Consider the following 24,966-nt stretch of genomic DNA (forward strand, 5'->3'; position numbering starts at 1 on the left):
CTTGACTTGATGACTTTGAATTTCGAAAAGTTAATGACTATTTTTTTTTTTTGCCTAGTCACGTTATATTCAGTACTTTGCATGCTCAATACTGAAGCTATAGCATAGCATGTTTCTTGAATAAAAAATCTGCATCTATCAAACAGTATAAATTTGAGGTTTGGTAACTATGCAGGCCTTAAATGGAAGCAGTATGGTTAGATCCCACCCATTAACAAGATCATCTACCATGAGGAATTATGAGAAACTAGGATCCTTTGATCTAGCAAGGGCAGTTAATGATCACTCCTCTCCCAAACCCCTCTCAGCCTTTGCTAATTCTAGCCCCAGAAGGGCTCCTTCTGAAACCAAAATTTCACAACCCCTATCTTACTGAGTCTGAGGCATCTCTGAGGGAAAGGAAAACCTCTTAGATTACTAGACCAACAAGCTACTGTAGCCCTTCTCTCTACTCCAGCCCCATTTAGGCATTAATGTCACCAGTTATTTCCTGCACCTGTTTTGTTTTTTGTTTGTTTGTTTTTCTTTCCCTTCCCTTTCCCCTTCCCCTCCTTCTTCTTCCTCCTCCTCCTCCTCCTCCTTGTCCTTCTTCTTCTTCTTCTTCTTCTTCTTCTTCTTCTTCTTCTTCTTCTTCTTCTTCTTCTTCTTCTTCTTCTTCTTCTGTGTATTCATTTGTTTTCTGGGGGTTGGGGGGCATTTATTTTATTTTGGTTTGTTTTTAATTAACAGAAGTAGACAGATCCAGTGTTTTTCTCCTTCTGGGGACTTGGGCTGCTGATAGCTGGGTGGGGTCAGAAACTGTGAGCTTAGATAGGACCTCAGGACTACACAGAGCTGTGGCAAAGAAGAGGACTAGCTAAAAAAGTGAAAGACAAAGTGCTTTTCTTACTGGCTTCAAAGACTCTGTTCTTGGCTTTTATACAAGTAGACAAGTGAAAGAGATTTTGGGTTAGTGTTTGGGGGTCTTGCATGGTTAACTGTTTAGAAATGCCCGATAAATATGCTTTGTGTAAAATATATTTGTGTGTGCGTGTGTGTGTGTGTACAAATATGTGAGTATTATCAAAATATGAAGGCAACAGTGACTAGATAATATGCAAGACCTCAAAGGACAGGGGAACAAATCTCATGCTAATTTCAATTGCTATTAAAAACAAATTTAGTGATAAAAAAGATAGACTCAAAGTCACCTGAAAGAAACAGAATGACTCCCAGGCCAGAAGCTCTGAACTATCATTATAGTTAGATTATAATCTATGGAATGTTCTGATGTATAAAGAGAAGTGTATTAATCATTAGAGAGTTGGCCAACAAGGAAAGTATAGGAAAAGGAATGTTGCTCTGTTGGCTCAGAATCTGGAGATGTTTTGAACCTCACATAACATTTATGTCCAAGCCAAACTTATCCTTCCCATGAAGATGGATGAATAAGCTATGTCTGAACCTAGTGGCAAGATGCTTACTTAGCATGATTGCATCCAGCTGCTTGCTTTGGAAGAGTTTGTTTCCTCTACTTTTACTTGATTGATATAAGGAGAGAATGTATTGCTCACAAAGACATGAGTATTCAAGTTATAAATCTCAATGTAAATGGATAAATAAGTACACAGGTTTCTATTTTTAGGTTTGTGTGCCTTTCATTTTAACAAGAATAAGACTTCAAGAGTCAATCTCAGCCTACAGAACAAATGGGCCACATCCTAGAACTAAGTAATTCGATCAAGGTCCTGGTTGCTGAGGTCTAAATACATCTAGTTGGCATTACCTCTTTTGGCATTACTACACTGTATATCTTGGTATGTGTGTAGCGGTGGGCGTATATGTATATGTGTTTGTAGTGATAGATGTATGTGTCTGGCTTTTCAGTTGTTCATTCAATACTGCAAAAGTTCTAAGTATACAGAAGCAAAACAAAACAAAACATTTCCATGGAGTTGATAGTAAGAGAAGTGAAACAATAAGTAAATAAACAAATAAAATACATGGTACATGCCAAATGATGTTAAGTGCTATGGAGGAAAAGAACACTGGAATGAAGGATAGAGTTTAATGGGGACAAGGGTGGAAGGGTATTACTACTTTAAAATGTGTGGTAGGGATTTCTTCACTATAAGGGGACACTTGAGAAGACACCGACAGATTATAAATAGCCACTGCATATGGATTAAATGTTTAAGACATAGGGAATTACAAATATAAGTATCTTAAAGTGGGAGGACGCTTAGAATTTTCAGGGATTGAAAATAAGGCCAATGTAGGAGCAGACTGAGAGGGAGAGTAGAAGTGCTGGTTGTGGAGGTGCTAATCTATAAAATTTGTGACAATAATAATACCTGTATCATAGAGTTGTAAGAAAAAGCATATATATATTTATAAACATATATGTATACATATTATATCTGCAAATATGTTATATATATACACATATATACACCTATATTTACAGATACACATATAAACATGCACATATATACACACACATATATGTGTGTATGTGCCAACAACATTGGCAATTGTTGTTATTGTAGGAAATTGTTATGGTAGGAAATTTGGCTTTATTATGATTGATGCAGGAAACTATCAGAGACTTTTGGACAAAGAGGTTACCATACATGATTTACACTTTCACAAGTGTACTTTGGCTACAGTGTTGGGAAGACACTGTCCGGTGGCAGTTGTAGAAGGAGACAGATCAATGAGGAGTCCGCAGTAAGAGTTCAGGTAGAGATTATAACGCCTTACACCAGGGTGGTAGCAATGCAGGTGGTAGCGAGGGGTCAGACTGTAAATAAATGTTTAAAGTAACACCAAATGGATTTTCTAACAGGATGTGGAATTTGGGAGGTGCTTTTGTGTGTGTGTGCATACGTGTATGCCCATACTCTTGTACATGTTAATTTCTGAATGTGAGCGTATGTCAGTGTGAGGATTTGGAAGCTGAACAAGGAGGATTTGGAAGCTGAAAAGGAGAGTCTTTATGTTGAGTTTTGTCAGTTTCTTTGTTCAGCACACTAACTGCCTCAGAATTCTTGCTTTAAAATGAAGATGGTGGAAGGGTAAGTAGGAAAATCAGAAAATATCTCACACGTCAGAACTTTACCCAAAGTGATGTGAAGACTGCGAGCATCTCTTGGGTGCTGAGCAGAGGCTTATAAGTTAAGACATTTTCCCATGACAGTAGTAGCACCAAGACTGGCCTGAGATATTTCCTTAAGTTGAGGGTTCCCAAGTGGCATCCCTAGTCATGACCAGCATGTGAGCATGGGACCTCTAAGAGCACAGAGCCTTTGTCAGCAGATGTCTGGGGGTACCCTAAAATGCTGAACAATGTTTTCCTTTTCCTCTGTTTCATGCCTCTCTCTTTCATCCTCATATCTCAGTCCTTACCTACAGGACACTGCAAAGTAGGTGTGCAGTATCTGGAATCTTAAAAAGGTGAGACCTGGAAAAATTATTTAGTCATCCAGCCCTGCCGCATCTTTATATACACGAGAAAACTGTATATAAATGTTCTGTCCTGAGTTATACGGTGCATAAGAAAGGGTCAGGGATCTCACCAGCAAAGGTCTTATGCTTCTAATTACTCTGATCGCATTTGATTAATGACTGTATATTTTGTGAATTAAAAATCCATACACATGGGCTTCCCTGGTGGCGCAGTGGTTGAGAGTCCGCCTGCCGATGCAGGGGACACGGGTTCGTGCCCCAGTCAGGGAAGATCCCACATGTCGCGGAGCGGCTGGGCCCGTGAGCCATGGCCGCTGAGCCTGCGCGTCTGAAGCCTGTGCTCCGCAACGGGAGGGGTCACAACAGTGAGAGGCCCGCGTACCACAAAAAAAAAAAAAAAAATCCATACACATGTAGTTATAAGGGTTTTTTTTTTTCCTGCTTCTTGGTGTGAGAGACTACCTGCAAGATGATTGTTAGATGAACAACAACTGATCATTCTATGGCATTTATGGGACGGCCAGAAATACAGTTTTAAATCCAAAGGGAATATATTCCAGGACATGTCACATTCTGCCTCGGTATCCCTCTCTCTTCATTATGCTGGCTGGAGTTCTCCTTTCTTGTCATCTGTCCTGTAAGCCTCCTGCTGGGGACCCAGATAGCAGTCATCACGCAGGGCTGAGAACATCTGGCCATACACCCTAAGCCTCAGCATGACTCAGCATGGCTGTGTTGGGGCCAGATCCTGGCCTATAAGGCTATGCAGACCAAGAAGATAGGGAGCAGGACATTGACTCAGAATGGGGCCCGGGCATAAATGTCTATGCTTAGACTATGGGAAGGCAGCAGCAGAGGCTTAGACAAAAATGAAATATGAATTAAGGGGAAATTGGAGCTTATTTAATTGGAGATAAGGTGGCTGAAGGGGATAGAGGGGCCTGGGCTTGTAGGCAAGACAGTCATCTAGTAAATGTTTTTGAAGTAGCTGCTATGTGCTAGACACTAATTTCAGTGCTTGAATCATAAATAAGAATAAGACATGTATCTTGCCTTCCAGGAGTCCTAGTCAAAAACAATAGTTAATTATGTACAATATTACAATATTTTCCATACTTAATAGAGATATATGTGGGAGAGGAAACTTATGACTCTCTTAAGTCTGGGATCTTTTCAGGGAGTAAATAATGTACCAAAAGATCTTACAGGATTGAAGAAATGTAAGCTGGGTCTTGAGAGATGAATGGATTTTTCATAATGGAGAATACCTGTTATCCAACGCTCTTTAGGCAAGGTGTATAGGACTAGCTAGAATGCAGTGAGACAAAGGGATTTAGCCTTAGAGAGGAGCCCCCCTGGTGCATGGTCACAGAAAGAGACTTCATCACTCACCACAATAAACTCTCCCTTCCTCCTCTCTTCTACATCAGAGGTTTCGTAAGTCTATTGAGGTCAGGAAAATCACAGAAAGGAATAGGGCGTCAGGGTCTTCAATGAATACAATCCCGTTCCTGATCAAATAGGGCTGACAATGCTTTAGCCAAATGTTGCCATGAGGAATTGGGAGAGGCTCCGTGATCCCATCACCACCTACTTCCTATGTAACCTTGGGCAAGTTTCTTAACGTCTCCATGTCTATGAAATATAGGACGGTAACATGACTTAGCTCATAGCATAAATCATGACAATTAATTTAGTTTATTATGTAAAGAGATAGAGATACAATATATGCTCACTAAGTATTATCTGTTGTTATATTATTATAATAAGTATTTACATATAACTATTAGAGTCACACCTTATGTCCAAAGGATGATTGGAAATACAGATATTTTGAATCATTTCTTTTTTATTTTTTTCTTTTTTAAATAAAAATCATACATGTGTAAAGTGTATAACATGATGATTTGAAATACATATACATAGCAAAGTGATTACGATAGCCAAGTTAATTATCTGTCTTCTATTCTCCTTGCAGAGAGAAAGACAGCATGAAACCCAAACTGACCTTGGAGAAGTTAACTTATAAATCAGGGTCCTGCACTGGTAACATTTGCGAGGACTCTCATTGTCAAGCTCTGCAAAGGGAGGTGCAGGGAACTTGCAGACCTTCTTCTCATTTTTTATATTCTTAACTCATCACCACAGCACTGCCCATGGTATGGTTTAGGGTCCTCAGTGCTTGGCACTAACTAAGATGTCACACAGACCTAAATAAATAGATACACATATGTTTTAGGTGCAGTGAGTTTCTAAGCCAGTGCAGGGTAAAGAGAGAAGCAGGCAGCTAGGTCTGAAGAATAACTAAAGAATATAATACACTCTCTTCCTTAACCAAACTTGTGGCTTGACCAAGGGTCAAGAGGTCATTTGGGCCACTATAGACCTCCAGTGTTCTCAGGGACCTATACATAACCTACAATCCAACAATCTCTGAAGTCCAAGCTAGAACCTCTTTTTATTCTGAACTTGTTTCCAATTTTTTTCTTTAATTCATTCTCTTTCAGACTTTCTTACGGAGACACACCCATGTTGAGGACGTATGGTCTGCAATTATGACTTGAACCCTAATCTCTAATATCCAAGGTATAAAAGTGGGGAATAGGGGCAGTTTAATCTGCTTCTATTTCTTGGGTCCACAGTAGATGTCCGTGTTGGTGTTTTGTTGTAGGAAGAGCACAGTCTTTAGCAGCAGCAGAACTGGGCCTACATCTTAACCTCACTACTTACTAGCTCTATGAGCTTGGACAGGTTATTTCATCTCTTTGACCCTCAAGCCCCCCCACACTTAAAAAGAGACAGTGTAATGTAGACAGTAGGAGAGCCTGGACCACCTGGGTTTAGATTGCAAATTGGCTACTTATTCAAGAAATTGTCTTACATTTTCTGTACCTTGGTTTCCTCATCAGTTGAGAAACATTAATGGACTTCTGAATATTGGTATGAGGATAAACTAATTCATATAATGAACTTAAATTATATCTTAGTATATACTAAATACTCAAGAAACATCACTTATCATTAGCATGAATTACAACATGTTTCATGATATATACTTCACAGAACTACCATATTAAATGAGACTATTTAAATACCCTAGAATGGTACCTGACATATAGAAAGATTTCAATAAGTATTAATTCCTATCCTCTTTTAACTTTTCTCTAGTCTAAATCTCCTCTGTTTTTTCAAATATTTTTCTTGTGGTCTCTAGTTCCTTAATCATCTTGTTTCCTGTTCAACTTCTGTTCAGATTCTTAGTGGATCTCTTATGCTTCAGAATCTAAGATTGTACGTGCTCTTTGTGAAGTGAGGTTTTCTTAAAGTGCAAACTTGCTGTCATCTGCCTTCATCTGCACCTGTGGCTTCAGGTGTTTCAGCCTTAAAGCTAAGCTCTGGACTTTGACCACAGTACCTGGGAAGATAGCCCTCCTGAGGGAGGGGAAGGCTCCTCTCACACGACATATCAGGCCATTGTTAAATGATATATTGGGCTTTGAGAGTCTCTACATATTTAAGAGTGATTGGTGTTATTTTCTAGAACTTACCTGCTGCTTTGAGACGTCTGATCCCTTGGGAACCCATAGCTCTGACCTGAATTGCTGTTACTGGTCCAGACAGTGTGCATCTCTTTTGATCCTCCATAACCCCATAAGATAGATGTAATTATTACTCTTATTTTACAGATGTCAGCACTAAGTTCTTCGCCCTTAGTTGAGGGGATGGGGAGTCTCACTTGGTGGTAAAATGTAAATTGCTCCTATGCTGTGCCTCCCTCCCCTTTCCTGTGCTCGCTTCTGTACCCAGTCTATCTGCCCTGAGACTCATGGCTCCACCCGGAGCCGCCAACCTGCCCTAACCACCTATCTGAGCCCACAGACCTGTAGCCTTTCTGGACTCTGATAGCTGGCAGCTAGCCTTGGCTCTGCCCTCTCTGTGATCTCTGATAGACACATCTTGCACCCCAGCTCCCAGTGTCCCCATGGGGACCTCAGGTTTGCTGAGTCAAGGTTCGCTGAAATTCAAGCCCTAAGAAACTCCTGCTCCCAAAGTTATAGTCATGGACCTCTCCATGCCTGCCTCCTTCAACCAGAGCCCTGGGCCCTGTTTTCCTAGGCCTATCCATCTAATGTTCCTCAATAGTACAGCAAAGGTCTTGTGAGCAGTAGACCCAGTTTCTGACTTTGGGTCCAAGAACTAGCATTGTCTCGTACATGTCTGACCTTAGGCAAATTCTTTGATTCCTCTGAGCTTAGTCTTGTCATCTAAAAACAGGAATAATAATTGTATCCATCTTATGGAGTTAGTATGAGGTTGGAAAGAAATATGACACACTGTCTGTGAAGCAGTAGCTTGTTTAATTAGACTTTAGAAAAGTTCTCAAAATATAGTAGTAGATTTTATCATCCATTAATCCTGTCCAGCTTCTCCCACACTCTCCTACTCACTCTCTCTCTCCTTATTCCCCCATATTCCTCTTCATCCTCTCTTACTTATAGTGATGTTGGATATTTAGAATGGGATTTGGGGATAAGCCATTAACAAGTGAAGTATTTCTTGAAGGAGCAATATTCATTCAATGGATCATCTCAGCAGGGTTCAGGGGGAGGAGGGAGAGTCAAGGTCAACAGCAGGAGCCAAGGAAGGAACCCTGGGCAACTGGATTTGGAAAACTGAGAGTAAGAAGCTGAGGATCAGTCTCTGGATGCTGGGAGGGTCTCCTCATGGGAAACTCCTTCAACTAAGAGGGGCACAGACTGGGAAGAACAGTTTCTGGATGGAGGTGAGGACATTCTGATAGGACAGTTTGAAGAGAAGGGCTCTGGAGGTTTGGAGCAGGGGGCTCCCTGTCACATGAAGGAAACCAGCGCCATGTGGGCACTGGGTCTCTTTCCTATGCATGTCCTATGGGGCTCCTGATTTTCAGCCAGGCTTCACAAAGCCCTAAATTCCCATCTGCTGGAGCCCTGAATGGGGAGAGAATGTTTTGGTTTTCACTTCACTTGGAACTCTTTCTAGCTCTTTTTCCCAATTTGCCTCAAGACATCCCCTTGATAGTTTGATTCATCCAATCAAGAAGTGTGGGGAGGACTTCCCTGGTGGTGCAGTGGTTAAGAATCCTCCTGCCAATGCAGGGGACACAGGTTCCAGCCCTGGTCCAGGAAGATCCCACATGCCGCGGAGCAACTAAGCCCATGTGCCACAACTACTAAGCCTGTGCTCTGCAGCCCATGAGCCACAACTACCAAAGCCAGCGCGCCTAGAGCCCATGCTCCACAACAAGAGAAGTCACCGCAATGAGAAGCCCGTGCACCACAACAAAGAGTAACCCCAGCTCTCAGCAACTAAAGAAAACCTACGTGCAGCAGCAAAGACCCAATGCAGCCAAGAATTAAATAATTGAATAAATAAATAAATTTGTGGAAAAAAAAAGTGTGGGGAGAGCCTTTTCTCATGTGCATCCATCATCGTGTATATGGTGAGGAAACAGAGAATAAAATGTAATGGCATAAGCCTTCACAGAGCTATGTGAGTCTAGGCATTCATCAAAAACTACCTTCTGGGCTTCCCTGGTGGCGCAGTGGTTGAGAGTCCACCTGCCGATGCAGGGGACGTGGGTTCATGCCCCGGTCCGGGAAGATCCCACATGCCGCGGAGCGGCTGGGCCCGTGAGCCATGGCCGCTGAGCCTGCGCGTCTGGAGCCTGTGCTCCACAATGGGAGAGGCCACAACAGTGAGAGGCCCGCGTACGCAAAAAAAAAAAAAAAAAAAAAACTACCTTCTGCTTAGGGTATGAATCCCCTCTGAAACACCCCTGTTTCATACTATCATGAGTGAAGCACTTTCTAACATGAGGAGGCACTCATGGCTTTTCCACTGAGCCCATGTTTTTGTTAGACAACATAATATTTACAAAGTTCTTATGCAAATTAAAATCCTTTAATCCTTTGTCACATAGTATAACTCAAATCCCTGTTTCAGAAGATAACCTTTCCATATTGGAGTATTCATACATTTGTTAAACCCAAATTGCATGCTTTGAAACATGTGCTGGTGATATAACAGTGAACCAGAGAGTCATGTCCTTGACTTCACAAAGCCAACTACTTAAACAAAGACAATAGTCATAATCACTACCCTTCCTCTACTTGGTATACTCTTCCCTGACCTCAGAGAAATAAGTGAAATGATATAAGTTGCAAAATCCTTACAATCTTTGCAATGTCTGGCACATTAGTAAGCCTTCAATAAATGTCAGTTATTTTATTATTACTGTTATAAATGAACTGATGTAAAGGGCAGAATAAAATAGTGGTCTACTGTAGCACGTTAGACACAATAAAAATAGCAAAGGTCTCTAAGAGTACTTAGCATATATAAGCCACTACGTTGCATATATTAACTCTCTCAACGTCAGAACAATCTTATGAGGATGTTAAAACCCCATTTTACAGGTGAGAGAACTGAGTCATATAGATACAAAGAGCTGCTGAGTTCAGCCACTCAGGGCGTCTGGCTCCACAGTCTGTTCTCTTAACCACTGCTCTCTACCACCTGAGACTTCCCTGCAGTAAAGGGTTGAATCTCTGAAATGATGAGTTAGTGGTGATGGTTAAGTGGGAAGGGCATCAAGTTCTTTCCTAAAGGTATGAGAAGAGAGGAAAGAAGGGTATTCTCTCTTCTCCACATGCACAAGTGAGCCAGCACACACACAGCTAGTACCCAGTGGGCCTGGTTAAGGAAGAATGAGAGGATCTGAGGATGTCTTGCTAGTATTGGGTTCAAAGAAGTCCTGGTTTAAGAGTTAAGGGAACCTCTGAATTTAATCAACAGAAATTCTCTCCTGGCAGAAGGGCCATTTACTCTAGCCTGTTGTTTACAAAAGAGAAATCTGAAGCACAGAGAAGGATGGGGACTTTCTCAGTATGATATAATTTGTCATAGAAATGCCCAGTCTAGGACTCGAAGCTCCTGACTTGCTCTCCAATGCACTTTCCCTGAGCCCCTTTGCCTTGAACTGTGGTCTTTCTGAGAGAAGGAACAGATGGAATCTAAAATATCTTAGGTAGTTTCCATGCCACAGCCAGGCTGAGTGGGCTCCTGGTTAGCTCCTTAAAAATAAATATGGCATTTGAATACAGAACTAAGCAAACCCTGCTCAGGGGCTGGGAGGGAGAAGCTGCCCGTCCTGGGTCCTGGCCCTACAGATAGTGTTATCGGAGACCTCATAGAGCCCCTCCCATGCCTGGGCCTTGAAGTGAGTCAGCCTAGCACAGGGGCAGGACAAGCCGTATCATTCTGACCTGGATACTAAGTGGGAGAGAGGAGAAAGGGCTCATGGTCCACAAACTCAGGCTATGATTCTTCTCCCCCTAAGAAAAGGAATGACACTCAGAGGTCTGTATATACCTTGCATCCCTTTTTGTGTGCCTTAGCCCTTAAAGAGATCTCTGCTCTCAACGTCATGGTGAGGTCTTTGCACTATATGCCATACCATACAAACCCTTGTGTCACACCACACCCGACACGGACCATACCTTTCCTCCCAGGTCCACGTGCTTGTCTTTACATGACAGTAAAGGAATCACTGAAAAATTTACTATTTCAATTTTTTCTTGTTTCTCTTGCTTCAGTGACTTAGTGGGGAAAGTGCATAATTTTTTCCCCATAAATTGACAATAGATTTAATTTCACAACAACTTTGTTGTGTTTGTGGAAATTCACAATAGCTTTTAATTGTTAGTGTCTGGGAAAGTTATGTTATGGTGAATAAAAGAGAAAGCCATACAAGTTCAGAAAATAAAAGCTATCATCAGACTTTCCTGGTGGAGCAGTGGTTGGGAGTCCACCTGCCGATGCAGGGGACACGGGTTCGTGCCCCGGTCCGGGAAGATGCCACGTGCCGCGGAGCGGCTGGGCCCGTGAGCCATGGCCGCTGAGCCTGCGCTTCCGGAGCCTGTGCTCCGCAACGGGAGGGGCCACAACAGTGAGAGGCCCGCGTACCACAAAAAAATAAAAAATAAAAAGCTATCATCACTAGGCCTTAGTTTTTTATCAATAATATAAATATTATAAAACGAACACAGTTATGTGATAATGCATATATAGCACCTAGTCCAATGCCTGACACATGGTAAAAAATCAAGGAAAGGCATTGCAGAGGTTTCCAGTGACAACCTCCCGACCCTGACTATAGGATAGTAAACAGTAGACAATACATAGTTAATGTTCCAAAAATAGTGACTAGAGCAGGGTCAGGATGGAGGTCAGAATTTAATTGTTAATAATCAAAAAGAGCTTAAATCAAAAACAGGAGCTTGGGTCTTTCTAACAGTGGGGACTGGATGGAATGAGTAGTCTGTAGGAATCTCTGTAAAGAATTAGTCGTCCCCAAAAAGCCACTGCCTGGAGGTAATATTTTTTCTCATACAAAAAGTGCAAACAAGTCCTTTTCCTGTCCTTTAAAGTCAGCAGAGAGTGACCCTGGTCCACCTTCAGGGTGAGGAAAGACTTGAAGAGTTTAGGACTGTGACTTTGGGGGTTGACATACTGTTCTTTGTCTACCAAGTTCAACTCTCCTGTCTACTTCCGCGGCTGACACAGTAAGAGAGAGACTGAAAGTTGAGAACCTGTGATCTCAGATTCAGGGAAAGAGGAGTCGTTAGTGTTCATGCCCTATTTTTTTTTTTTTTGAACTATAGTTGATTTATAAGATTATATTAGTTTCAGATGTACAGCATAGTGATTCAGTATTTTTACAGATTATACTACATTCAAAGTTATTACAAGATAATGGGTGTAATTCCCTCTGCTGTGCTATGTGTCCTTGTTGCTTACCTATTTCATACGTAGTAGTTTGTATCTCTTAATCCTGTATTCCTAATTTGTGCCCCCTTCCCTCTTCCCTTTGGTAACCTCTGGTTTGTTTTCTATATCTGTGAGTCTCTTTTTGTTTTTCATATACACTCATTTGAATTATTTTTTTAGATCCCACATACAAGTGATCTCATACCATTCATTACCTATTAAATGCTCCTGAAAATTTTTAGTTCCGTCATCTATGAAGCATGAGTTGTCGGTCAGAAATTGCTTTTTCCCCAAATCTTTTGATTTCCTTTGACATCAGAATTTAACTTAGGCACTGATGAATTAAATAAGGCCGGTATCTCAGATCTGAGACCTGGGGCTTTCCTCCTGTCCTGCCCCCACTGCCACAAATTATGCAGTCGAGTTTCCGACATTTGGGGAAATTGCAGGGGTCAGCACATCCAGAGTGCAATTGATAAGCCTTGCCCTCGGAAAACCACCTTTGTGATCATGGTATCTCCCTTGCCAGGTTAGTATGAGACCTGGGCTTTTTAAACAGGGTAAGGAGACAATCAGGAAGGGAAGCATTTACTTCATCTACCCATTCATCTATTCATCTATCATCTGTCTATCTATCTATCTACCTATCATCTATCATATTCATTCGTTCATAAATGTAAGCAAAACGCTTAGCATGTAGAATAGTATGTAAGTGCTCAGGTCTCTGTGTGTGTGTGTGTGTGTTGATATGTGTGTTCAGGGTTGAACTAAAGTGGAAGTACAACTCTGCTGCCCCCCTGTGGTCCCCAGACTACCTTGCAAGTCTCTGTTAATGGCTTAGCTTAATTTTGAGATGCTCTGGGGGGAGTAAACCCTGCCTTCTTTGTGTTTTAATATCCTCATAATAACCACAGAATAATAATTTTCAAAATATCAGAAGAGTGTAATGTGTAGGAGGGCATTATCCAAAATTAGACAAACTGCAGTTTGAGTTCAGTCTTTGGAACATACATATGACATTGAGAAATTTAATTAACTTGTATGAGTCCAGAGATCTTCAGCATGAAATTGGTATAATAGTGTCTCCCATCTAGTGTTTAAATTACACCTTAATTATCTAATGCATCGACATACTTATTATAGTGACTAGCATAAAGTAAGAACCTTATAAATATTACCTTTTAATATATATATTTTAAGCCCCTTCAGCATATCATTTACTGATCTGAACTTTACATGCAATACCTCACTGAGTCTTTAATAAACTATGCAGCAAGCATTTATTCCCCTTTTCCAAGTGAGTAAAGTATAACTCAGAATATGCAATAAAACATTTAAGCATTGTACAGCTAGAAAATAATTTCATTTATAGAATACTCTAGCAATACAAATGCATATAAATTAAAAATTGAAAGTTCTTATGCAACCCTAACTTCCTAATCTCATTCCTCCCCCTAAAGGAAACCAGCCTTAGCAGTCTGGTGTGAATCTTTGCGGAATATACTTCTGATATATGGGGTGAGGGAAGCTGTGATGGAGAGGGAGAGAGAGAAAGAGGAACAGAGGGGTGAAGAAAGAGATTCAATATTTGTGTATCTCTTGAAAAAGCTCTTTCCATTACGTTAAATTGAAGGTAATATTGTCCTTTCTGAAATCCTGGAATAAATAAAGACAGATTAATATCTAAAATCATTTTGAAGGTCTGTGACATTTTGAAAATGCAAGGTGATGTTTTACTATCCCTGGCTTTACTATTAGCCATTATCTCAGGGGACATTACCGGGGAAAAGGGAAGCTTGGAGAGGTACCCAGATACCTTCTCTCTGCAAGGTGGGGGTACCCACCTTCATCAAGAGACCCCCTTCAACAGTCCCCTCATATGGAGGCTCCACCCATCTTAGCCTAGTAACTTCATCGGTATTTCCTTCCTTCTAACGGTCATAGCAACAGCAGCAGCCTAATTGTCTAAACAAATCTTCCAGATATATGTCGGAGAATATAATACACTAATTAAAAGACTATATATATTTTTTGTCTTTTTTATCATTGTGATTCCCACTGACATTCTCAGTCTTTCACATGATTGCTCAGGTTTTAACTGAGGTCCAACCGGCTGTGGAACATTAAATCAGAGAAGAACTTATCTTTATGCTTACAGGTTTAAGCTGAAACTGCTAAGCAGAGTGAATTAGAAAGCTTACAAACGTCTTCCAGAAACAATTCTTCTCCCAGTCAGTGCATAGGGAAGAATAGTGGACAGTGGGCCCTATATTATGATGAGCAACCCTAGCATAAATCCGCACCGATTATTAGTCCAGACATAAGCACAGGCTAAGTGGATCATGTCATGAAGACAAGAGGACAGAGATGGTGGGAGCAAGAAATGAAAAGCCATTTGATCTAGGCCAGTAGAAAAGAATAGGCAGGACATAACAACACATGATTCTGATACTAACAGTTCAGGAGACTCTGGTAATAAAGATGGAGGCATAATGCAGGGAGTAGCAGATAACCACATGGTAGTCAAAGGATTTGGTTGTCAGTACAGAGGATTCCATAAGGGATAATCTAAGGAGGAAGCATTGTTGGACATAGGCTTAAAAGATAAGCTCTGAGGCATTCAAACACAGGACCCGTGACTGTGGGGAGGATGGGGAAGGTAAAGACCAGATGCATTTAAATCCACATGGAAAGAAACATAGGCTCATCAAGGAAGGGTTCCTTCCTGATGTTGGCCAGAATGGCAGCACTGCCCATGGGGACATGTAGAGACAACAGAATGGGATAGAGATCCAAACAGGGAGGGCTAGGGATGTGTCTGTGAGATTTAAGTAGAAGGTTCTTGGTGTTAGTCATTCTGGGTGTGACTGGTAAAACACTGCAGAGGCCTTTGTCTTAAATCTATTCAGAAATCTGGGTCAAAGTTCAAATGTCTAATGCATAAGGATGCAACAATGGATTTAGATAAAGCGCAGGGATTCCTTACAGTTCATGAATGATGATCAATTTAGGTGACCTTGAGGAAATGAGCAAATGTGGGGAAAGAACTAAGAAAATCTTTTCCATTTTTGGAGGTCTGGAAACGATAGTCTCTTTATCCTAGGTGAGAATTTTACTGTTTTTGTTTTTTGCGGTACGCGGGCCTCTCACTGTTGTGGCCTCTCCCGTTGCGGAGCACAGGCTCCAGACGCGCAGGCTAAGTGGCCAAGGCTCACGGGCCCAGCCGCTTCGAGGCGTGTGGGATCTTCCCGGACAGGGGCACGAATCCGCGTCCCCTGCATCGGCAGGCGGACTCTCAACCACTGCGCCACCAGGGAAGCCCTTAGGTGAGAATTTTAAATGGCATTGTTAACAGAAAGTAGGATTGGAGTAAAAGGAAACAAATAAGGCATAAACAAATACAAATGCATGATATCAGACCCATGATTTGCTTCATTAACTTTAGGCAGCTTCTCATACAATTCGGGTTTATTTATCGCTTATGTCACAGGCAGATAATAATTATTAGGTAGTTCTGCTGGGTGCTCACCTCCAAGCAGAGGCACAGGAATCCGGACTCTTTCCAGCATCTGAATTCTCTACCTCAGAATCCTTCTCTTCCTCTCATATGGAAGGAGAGACAGAGAGAGAGAGCGCGCGAGAGAGAGAGCATGATGAGAAGGCACCCCTGGCTTTGCCGCTTTGCCAGGAACACATTATTACCTTCATATTCCTTTAGCCAGAACCAGTCCCATGGCCAAGTTAATCATAAGGGCTGATGGAACAGATAGAGGAGCACGTAGATTTCAGGGATCTGTACTGTCTCTGCCATACTAGTCACTAGCGTTTAGCATTATCTCAAAACCTTCTGTCCAAAAACAACAGGAGTATTGACTGTAAAATCAAAGGCATAAAGAAGCATATATTTATTGTGCTTAAGGAGTGAGAATAAGACCTGGAGTGCCAAAATATTACCAAACTCCATAATAAATATTATACAACTAAACAGGTTGAATCTATCTGCTCTCACCTCAAACTGTATCTTATTCCAGAACAAATAATTTAGGCTTTGAAAAAGGTGTCTTATGTGTATTGTTGCACAGTAGTTAAAAGCATATATTCTGGGGCTTCCCTGGTGGCGCAGTGGTTGAGAATCTGCCTGCCAATGCAGGGGACATGGGTTCGAGCCCTGGTCTGGGAAGATCCCACATGCCACGGAGCAACTGGGCCCATGAGCCACAACTACTGAGCCTGCGCGTCTGGAGCCTGTGCTCCGCAACAAGAGAGGCCGCGATAGCGAGAGGCTCACACACCGCGATGTGTGTCTTAAATCTATTTGATTTACTGAAAATGCATTCCCCCGCTCGCCGCAACTACAGAAAGCCCTCACACAGAAATGAAGACCCAACACAGCCAAAATAAATAAATTATTAATTAATTTTTCTAAAAAAGCATATATTCTGGAGCAAAACAGGTGCATTGATATTTTCCCTCCGCTATTTACTAGCAGCTTGATCTTGGGATATTACTCTGTGTCTCTGTGCTTCTCATCTGTAGAAAGGAGGTTAAAATAGCCCCTGACTCACAGAGTTAATAATGCGTTAACATATGAGCAGTGCTTTGTACATAGAGTCAGCCAGAATAATTATATTATTTTTACTATTACTAGTAGTGTATTATCTTTGAATCATCCTGCTTGTGTATGTTGAGGGTATGGGGAGTTGGAGCAAAGACATGAGGGTCACGTATGGGTAGAAGTGAAAATAAAAGAACGGAATTATATCATCAAGGGTTTACATCAGTCTTTCTCTGAAAAGGGGTAGAGAAGGTTAGTCCCTTCCACAGAAAGGCATGGCAAACGTAACATTTATTCAAGAGAGGCCATGCATTCTATATCCATGTGGTGACCAGCAGAATGCCCAGGAAAACTCTGACTCAGAGATTTTGGGAACCAGGTGCCAATGGACAGACACACCACTCAATTGATTGACTCATGGGTGGATGTGAGATAAACCTCTCTTCTCGCATATGCTAAGACGTGGTTTTATTCTAGAGTATTTAGAAGACTAGGTCCTAGTTTTTATGGATAAGTACTTTATGTATCGATCATTTGGAGTATATATATGTTACAAGGAAGAACAAAGTTTCTTCCTTAGAAACAAAGTTCAGTGCAAATTTAAAAGGGTAGAGAACAGACATGTGAACACAGCGGGGGAAGGGGAGGGTGGGATGAATTGGGAGATTAGGATTGACATATATACACTACCAAGTGTAAAATAGATAGCTAGTGGGAAACTGCTATATAGCACAGGGAGCTCAGCTCCATGCTCTGTGATGACCTAGATGGGTGGGATTGAGGTTTGGGGGAGGAGGTGGGAGGCAGATCAAAGAGGGAGGGGATATATGTATGCATATAGCTGATTCACTTCATTGTACAGCAGAAACTAACACAACACTGTAAAGCAATTATACTCCAATAAACATAAATAAATATATAAATAATTTTTTTTAATTAAAAAAAATAAAAGAGTAGAGAACATATTATGCTTATTTATTTGAGGTAAACCTTTGAAAATGGATGTGATTTTATCAGGTAAACCAAAAACAAAATCTATTTCTCAAAGAAGCAGAAAGAACAAAGTCCAAAGGGAAATTCCCAGTAATGTACAGAGATTTCTGATAGGAGTATGACATATGCTAATGTATAAAGGTTTTGCAAGTAAGTTAAGTAGTGAAGGATTTGAGAATCTCAGAGTTCATAGATCATTTAGAGCTTTGTACAGTCCTCTGCATTTTGCCTGGATATTTAAAATGATAGTAAGTAAATCTGCTGCTTTTTCTCAGGTATTTATCGTAGTGGGCAATCTGTGGGGTAGCCTGTTCCATTGGTGTACAACTCTGATTGTTGAAATGTCTTTCCTATATTGATCTAAAAATGTACTTCCTTATAACTTCCCACAATAGATTTTAGTTATTTTATATAAAAGAACTCAGAATAAGGATTACTACTTTTTCCTCAAAATGCCACTTTTATAAAGATATGGTATCTACCCACTCATTTTCTTTACCTCAAACTTCAGTTCTTCTAATCCCTTCTCAGTTTCTTTCTACGATTAGATCTTTGTCACTCTTGTTTTCCTCTCTCCAGTCCTTTTGTATGAATAGATTCCTACCTCTATTCATATTTAACAACAGGTTAATGGATGCATTTTCAGCACTCAAGGACAGATTTAGGCTAAAACATCTAACCAGCATGTATATTACCTTTTAAAATGTATTTGTTGTATTCATCTGTTTCACCATGACAACGTGATGAGGAAATATGGAAAGAGAAGTCCTGGTACGTTTTCTCTTTTAAAGTCACCTATCAGTTAGCTCTTTCTTATCTGCCCCTGGCAGTGTGAGCTGGACCATCTTTTCTATGATCCCAGAAGCTTCTGATAGATATGCTGCATTTCTCATAGTCTATTTTGACATATTTCAATTCTGTATTTGCATTTCTTTCTCCCTAACTAGGCTACACAGTCCTAAAGGGATAATTAGGGGTATTTTATTTACCTTTGTTTCTCCAGTACCTATTGTAGGACCCGGCGCAGTTTAGACACTTAATGAATTTTGGTGAACGGATAAATTTTAAATGATCCCTCGGGTAATTTATTAGATATTCAGTATGATACAAACTTACCACTGAGATTCAGGGAAGTAGATATACCCAGGCATACAGATATAATAGAGGAGTAGACACCTGTGAGCCAGAGGAAGTTGATACCTCTAGGCACACCAGAGGACTTAGGAACAAACCTGCACACTTTTACACGCTATTCATAAATATAGCCCCTTCACACAGACAAGCACAATGTGGGTCTTACATATACTCTCATAAACATAGCCGTGCCAACCTCCTTCTCCTTCTCCTTAGGGTCACTCACCCTCATACATCTTTCAGATATGACAGCTTGAGCTATGTACCCCTCACTCAAGTCTTCAGCAGGTATGCAAGGTCCCTTTTAACGTGTGACAGATGGACAGAATATTCTACTTGTGTTCTTCTGACCAAAACACCTCACTTGCATCGCAAACTCTTTTTTTATGAATATATCTTATTAAGTTCCACAATGTATGATTTTGGATAAAATACTTAACCTACCTAAGAAACCCACCTAAGTCTCAGTCTTTTCATCTGTATATTAGGAGTTTTAATGAAAAGTAACTCGAAGAATTTGTAGGAGGATCGATTAGATAAAAGTTTGAAGCTCTCAGGGCACTGAGTAGCAACAGTAAGATAGGACCACATAACTGACTTTATTCTATTATTGTTACACCCTGAACTCGTGTGAGCATCCAGGTCCTACACCTAAGCTTTTAAGCCACCTTAAAAATACCTGTATTTCCCACTTACAGTTATGGAGTTGAATCTTAATTTTAAATGCAGTACCTATGTTTATCCTTATTACAATTCATTTTGCTAGTTTTGTTCCCTTGCCCCATCTGTCAACAATACCTTTGGATCCAGCTGTTCAACAGTGATAACGTTTGAAAATCATGCCAAGAGGCTTGGGTGGGCTATCAGAGAAGTCAAGGCTAGTGAATGCTATAAGGGGAATCAGTAAGAAGTCAGATAACAGGAGTGGTTGGGGAAGAGGTCTCATGAAGGGAGTATCCACAATACGGACAGAAAATAAAGAAAGGAGGAAAATTATACATATAATATAAAGACAACAAGACTCACGTGATTGCTACAAGGTGCGTGAGAAAGAGAGGTAAAAAGATAGGAGGATCTGGCATTTAAGATTTGGATGTGGGAGATTTCTGGCTGATGGAAGTGACTTAGGAATGGGCATGGAAAGGGTGGTCAAAGTGGAACATAAGTGGAGGTTAACACCAGCCAATTGAAAATTATTAAGAAACGGTAGAAAAATAGTTAATATCCATGTAACGGAACATCCATATGAGAAATACTACTCAACAATGACAAGGGAATAAACTATTGATAAACACAGCATCTTAGATGAATTTCAAAGCCATTATGCTAAGTGAGAGAAGTTAATCTTAAAAAATTACGCGTCATACAATTTTTGTTATATGATGTTTTTGAAAAGACAAATGTGATGGTCAGGGGTTAGGCATGGAATGTGTAAAACTATAAAACACAGTGAGAAGAAGTTATTTTAGGATGTTGGAAATGCTCTGCATCCTGAACAAGTCCATTTTACAGTATGCTAATTAAGAGGGAGAGACAGAGACAGAGAGAGAGAAGATCCAGTAACCTTGTTTCGCAGATGGAGAAACTGGAAACTGAAGACTGAGGTGAGGCCTGGAGAAGATCACATGGCTAGAGAGTGTTTCTGGGGACACCCGCACCCACACAGATGCACTCGCCCATGCACAGACTCACACACACCCATGCCCATGCCTACAAACCACCATGAAATAAGGGGAAGAGGACAAGACCCAGGGAACGGAGATTTTAAGAGGTTTAGTAAAATGTTTGTGAAATGTAGTGGTAAAAATATTTTTTTTTCAGATTTCAGGCAGATATAAAAGGAAAGGAAAGAAAAATTACAACATCTTCATTACCATGTTTAAATTATGAAATGTTGAAAACTATCGCTTTTCATTTGTAAATCAGAGTTGTTAAATAATTGTCAAATTCTTTGCCCATAAACAGCGCGTTTGAAAGCTGGGTGTTGCTAGTTCCAGCCTGGCAATGAGTCATTGAAGTTACTTATCCCTCTTCCCCTGAGGTAAACATGGGCTAGAAAATACTGTGAAGAGGTGCATTTAGATAGAGTAGAATAACAGCCAGTCAGCAACCATCTTTTCCTCTAAGATGTGGATATGCTTTTACTACCCTTTTACTACCCTAAATCAGTCCTTCCATAAAGCATATTCATGAATTAACACATTAGTGAGATACACATGTCATCTTGTTGCCCTGACAGGGCTCTGGGTGTGACTCTGACTACTAGCTTCACACAATTCCAGGTGCACTGAGGCCCTGGTGAGACTTAACATTGCAATAAAACACACCTGATTTTATTTAGTACAAACTGATACATTTAAATTATATGGCGTTTTAAAAAATTCTTTACCAATAACCTTTGAGGGCAGGGGCTATGGTCCAGGCATCACCTCCACTTAAATCAACATTCTCTAGCAAAACATAGGTGCTCAATATATGCTGGCTTGCCATATGACCCAGCAATCCCACTAGTGGGCATATACCCTGAGAAAACCATAATTCAAAAAGAGTCATGTACCAAAATGTTCACTGCAGCTCTATTTACAATAGCCCGGAGATGGAAGCAATCTACGTGTCCATCATCGGATGAATGGATAAAGAAGATGTGGCACATATATACAATGGAATATTACTCAGCCATAAAAAGAAAGGAAATTGAGCTATTTGTAATGAGGTGGATAGACCTAGAGTCTGTCATACAGAGTGAAGTAAGTCAGAAAGAGAAAGACAAATACTGTATGCTAACACATATATACGGAATTTAAGAAAAAAAATGTCATGAAGAAACTTGGGGTAAGACAGGAATAAAGACACAGACCTAGTAGAGAATGGACTTGAGGATATGGGGAGGGGGAAGGGTAAGCTGTGACAAAGCGAGAGAGAGGCATGGACATATATACACTACCAAATTTAAGGTAGATAGCTAGTGGGAAGCAGCCGCATAGCACAGGGAGATCAGCTCGGTGCTTTGTGACCGCCTGGAGGGGTGGGATAGGGAGGGTGGGAGGGAGGGAGACGCAAGAGGGAAGAGATATAGGAACATATGTATATGTATAACTGATTCACTTTGTTATAAAGCAGAAACCAACACACCACTGTAAAGCAATTATACTCCAATAAAGATGTGTATATATATATATATATATATATATATATATATATATATATATATATATATATATATATATATATTTGCTGAGTTGAAGACAGGACAAAGTTTATGTCCCTAACCATTCATAGGCTCTGCCTGCCTCTCTGGGGGATCTGAGGAGTCTGATTGTGGCCACAGAGGCATGAATGGAGGCTGGAGAGGCGAGGCCCAGAACCATCACCTGCTCTGGGAAGCATACAAGTGGAAGCACTGCTAGGAGATAGTTAGAGGGGGGCTTAGAATCAATCAACCACCCTGTGGAGAAGCACGTTGTGGGCCAGTTGATAACACAAGAGCTCCTAAGGGGCATGCGTTGCTTGTCCAGCTTTTGTGCTTGTGCTAAAGATTAGGTGCCTTAGAGATGAGCCCAAGTGGGCAAGATAAACAGTGAGTGAAGAGGACAGAGCAAGCCTTAGGTGGGCAGTGAAAGGTCATTGGAATAAAGGGAAAGGAAAATGAGTGAAAGGATGATAGAAGACAAAGGAGAAAGGGCCAGAAAATTGAAATGAAGATCAGAAAAGAGTCAAGAGAAGGTCTTTCTGTGGGTCGGATGTTAAAGGAAGACGGGAAATCAGGATGTTCCTCTGGGTCCCCCAAAAATTCAGGAAAATAATTCTTCACCAATGACTAACCCCTATCCAGGCCCAAGCAGGAGTTCCTGTGCATGGAGGGTTTGGAGGGTTAAGGTGGGGCAGTTATCTGAGCCCAGAGACACCGGCCCAAACTTTTAGCCCCTTCTAGGACTTGGAGTCTTATCTCTTAGCCACAGACCTTATGGTCTCTAACCACTCCCCTCCCAAGCTTTGCAAATACAGCCCACCCCCCTACAGTGAATGAACTAGAAGAAAGGCTCTAGGAAAGGGGCAGAAAACAGTCTCTAATGTCTCAATGTGGTTCAGATGGAAGAGAACTGAACACAGGCACGTGAATTTGCAAAGCCCTTTAACCACTGGGTTTTAGTCATTTCTTTGTTAACTGGAATAAAGCCATTTTTAACAGAGGTTTTTGAAGTTAAGAAGAAAAGTGATGTTTCTGATGTGCTGACTTGTCACAACAGAGACACTCGCACAATGTTTGCATTCAAATGTATCTTCTTCCTTAAGCATTCCCCCTGTATCTATTCTCGTTATCTCATGCCTCACAACCAAATCTTAACCAAGATGAAGCATTTCCCGGTCCTTACTCAGCAGTTAGTAAGGACTCAGACATTCTTCAAAGTTTTACTTCTACCAAGGCAAAACTACCCCTCTTACAATTACACCTCACAAGTAACCCCAGCTTCACTTGACTCTTTGCTTCTATGGAGCCGCCAGCTCACTTAGATTTGTTGCACTTTCAACCACTTAATTATGGCTCAGCATGGGTAGTCCAGTTATGACCTCTCTGGATTTCTAAAAACTCACTGTTTCATGCTTCTCTATACATAAACTAGTGCAGTACTTTTGGAATCAAATGGTCTGGTTTAGAATGTCAGTTTCCACTTACTGGCTGTGTACTCTGGCAAATCATTTCATCTTTCTGTGCTTTGGTCTCTTTGGTGTGTTGGATTGTTTTAATGATGAAATGCATTAATACATGTAATGCACCTAATCGTTCCTGGCCCATAGTAAATATTATAGATGTTTTAGTTATTATTATTATTACTATTATTGTTATTATTAGACATTTTGTGAAAATGGGATTATTGGATATTCAGGAAGAGTAGAGACCTGGTCTGACCCGCCACAGAAAGCAAGGACTTTGCAAAACTTTGTTTACAAGCACAATGCTCGATAGTATGTAAGATATTCCAATGGAAAGACTTGTATTCTACTCTTACAAGGACCCTGTGAGAAAAACAGGACCTGGCGGAAGTTTTAGTCCTATTTATCACAAGATTTTTGAGGTTCCCAGAGACTGAGTGACTTAAGGTGTTATGCTTATAAACAGGAAGAACCACACTTACAGAGCTAGTGGTGGCTTTCCTCTGTAGGCCAAAGTGTTCTTGGGAGTAGAATGTTGAATTTGCACATTCTCATGAAGATTCAGGGGAACTCTTCTCTGAGGATGCTAGAAGCATCTACTCAGAAACTTTTGCCTTCCTTGTGGCCCTCACAAATCTAGTATAGACCTGTAAGAAGCCTACATCATGGGTCAGTCATGTGAACCAGATTAGACAGATGTTCATTTACCAACATTTGTTAAGTGCCTTTGAAGTAGAATCTGTGCTAGAGTGCTTGGGATATCAAAATATATATGGCTATATGACCAGGATCTAGGATTAGACATTTAGGGAGGATGAAGTTTTTAAAGGTAGGTATTCATTCATTCACAAGTATAAGCTAAGCACGCGCTTATTACCTAGCACTGCATGAGGCCAACATGACAGAAGATGATACGTACGTGCATGCGTGTGGGGTGGTAGGCACAAAATGATAATTAATAGTTAGTAGAAATCCATTAGCAGTGGTATTTTAGCAGCCACTGTGAGCCACATGCAGCACTATTAGGAGATTTACGTTCAATATTCCTCAATAAAACTCTATGAAACATATTTTTTACATCTTATTTTTACTAATAAAAAAATAAAATGTGATCATTTGAGAAAATCTTTTAAGATCATGCAACCAGTAAATAATTGAGTCTTTTAAAATTTCCGTGAATACTTTAAATAGTTCCATGATACAAATATGACATAATAGATATACTTCATACATGTTAAGCATAAAGTGAAAGACCCCTCACCATTACCTTCGTACCTTCCTTAGAGAGAATCCCTATTTACAATCCCTCTGCCCTTTTTTCAACACACGTACATACACGTGTATAAAAATACTCAAGCATACAGTCTTGTTTTTGG

The 24,966-nt window shown here is 40.7% G+C and overlaps 1 non-coding gene across 1 annotated transcript; it reads right to left on the minus strand.

Moving 5' to 3' along the window:
• Positions 1-12,628: 12,628 nt before the first annotated feature.
• LOC136127731 (U1 spliceosomal RNA) lies at positions 12,629-12,792 on the minus strand. Its single transcript, XR_010656182.1, has one exon. It is a non-coding gene; the product is annotated as a U1 spliceosomal RNA (small nuclear RNA).
• Positions 12,793-24,966: the final 12,174 nt, after the last annotated feature.

Source organism: Phocoena phocoena, chromosome 8, assembly GCF_963924675.1.
Source record: "Phocoena phocoena chromosome 8, mPhoPho1.1, whole genome shotgun sequence".
NCBI lineage: Eukaryota > Metazoa > Chordata > Mammalia > Artiodactyla > Phocoenidae > Phocoena > Phocoena phocoena.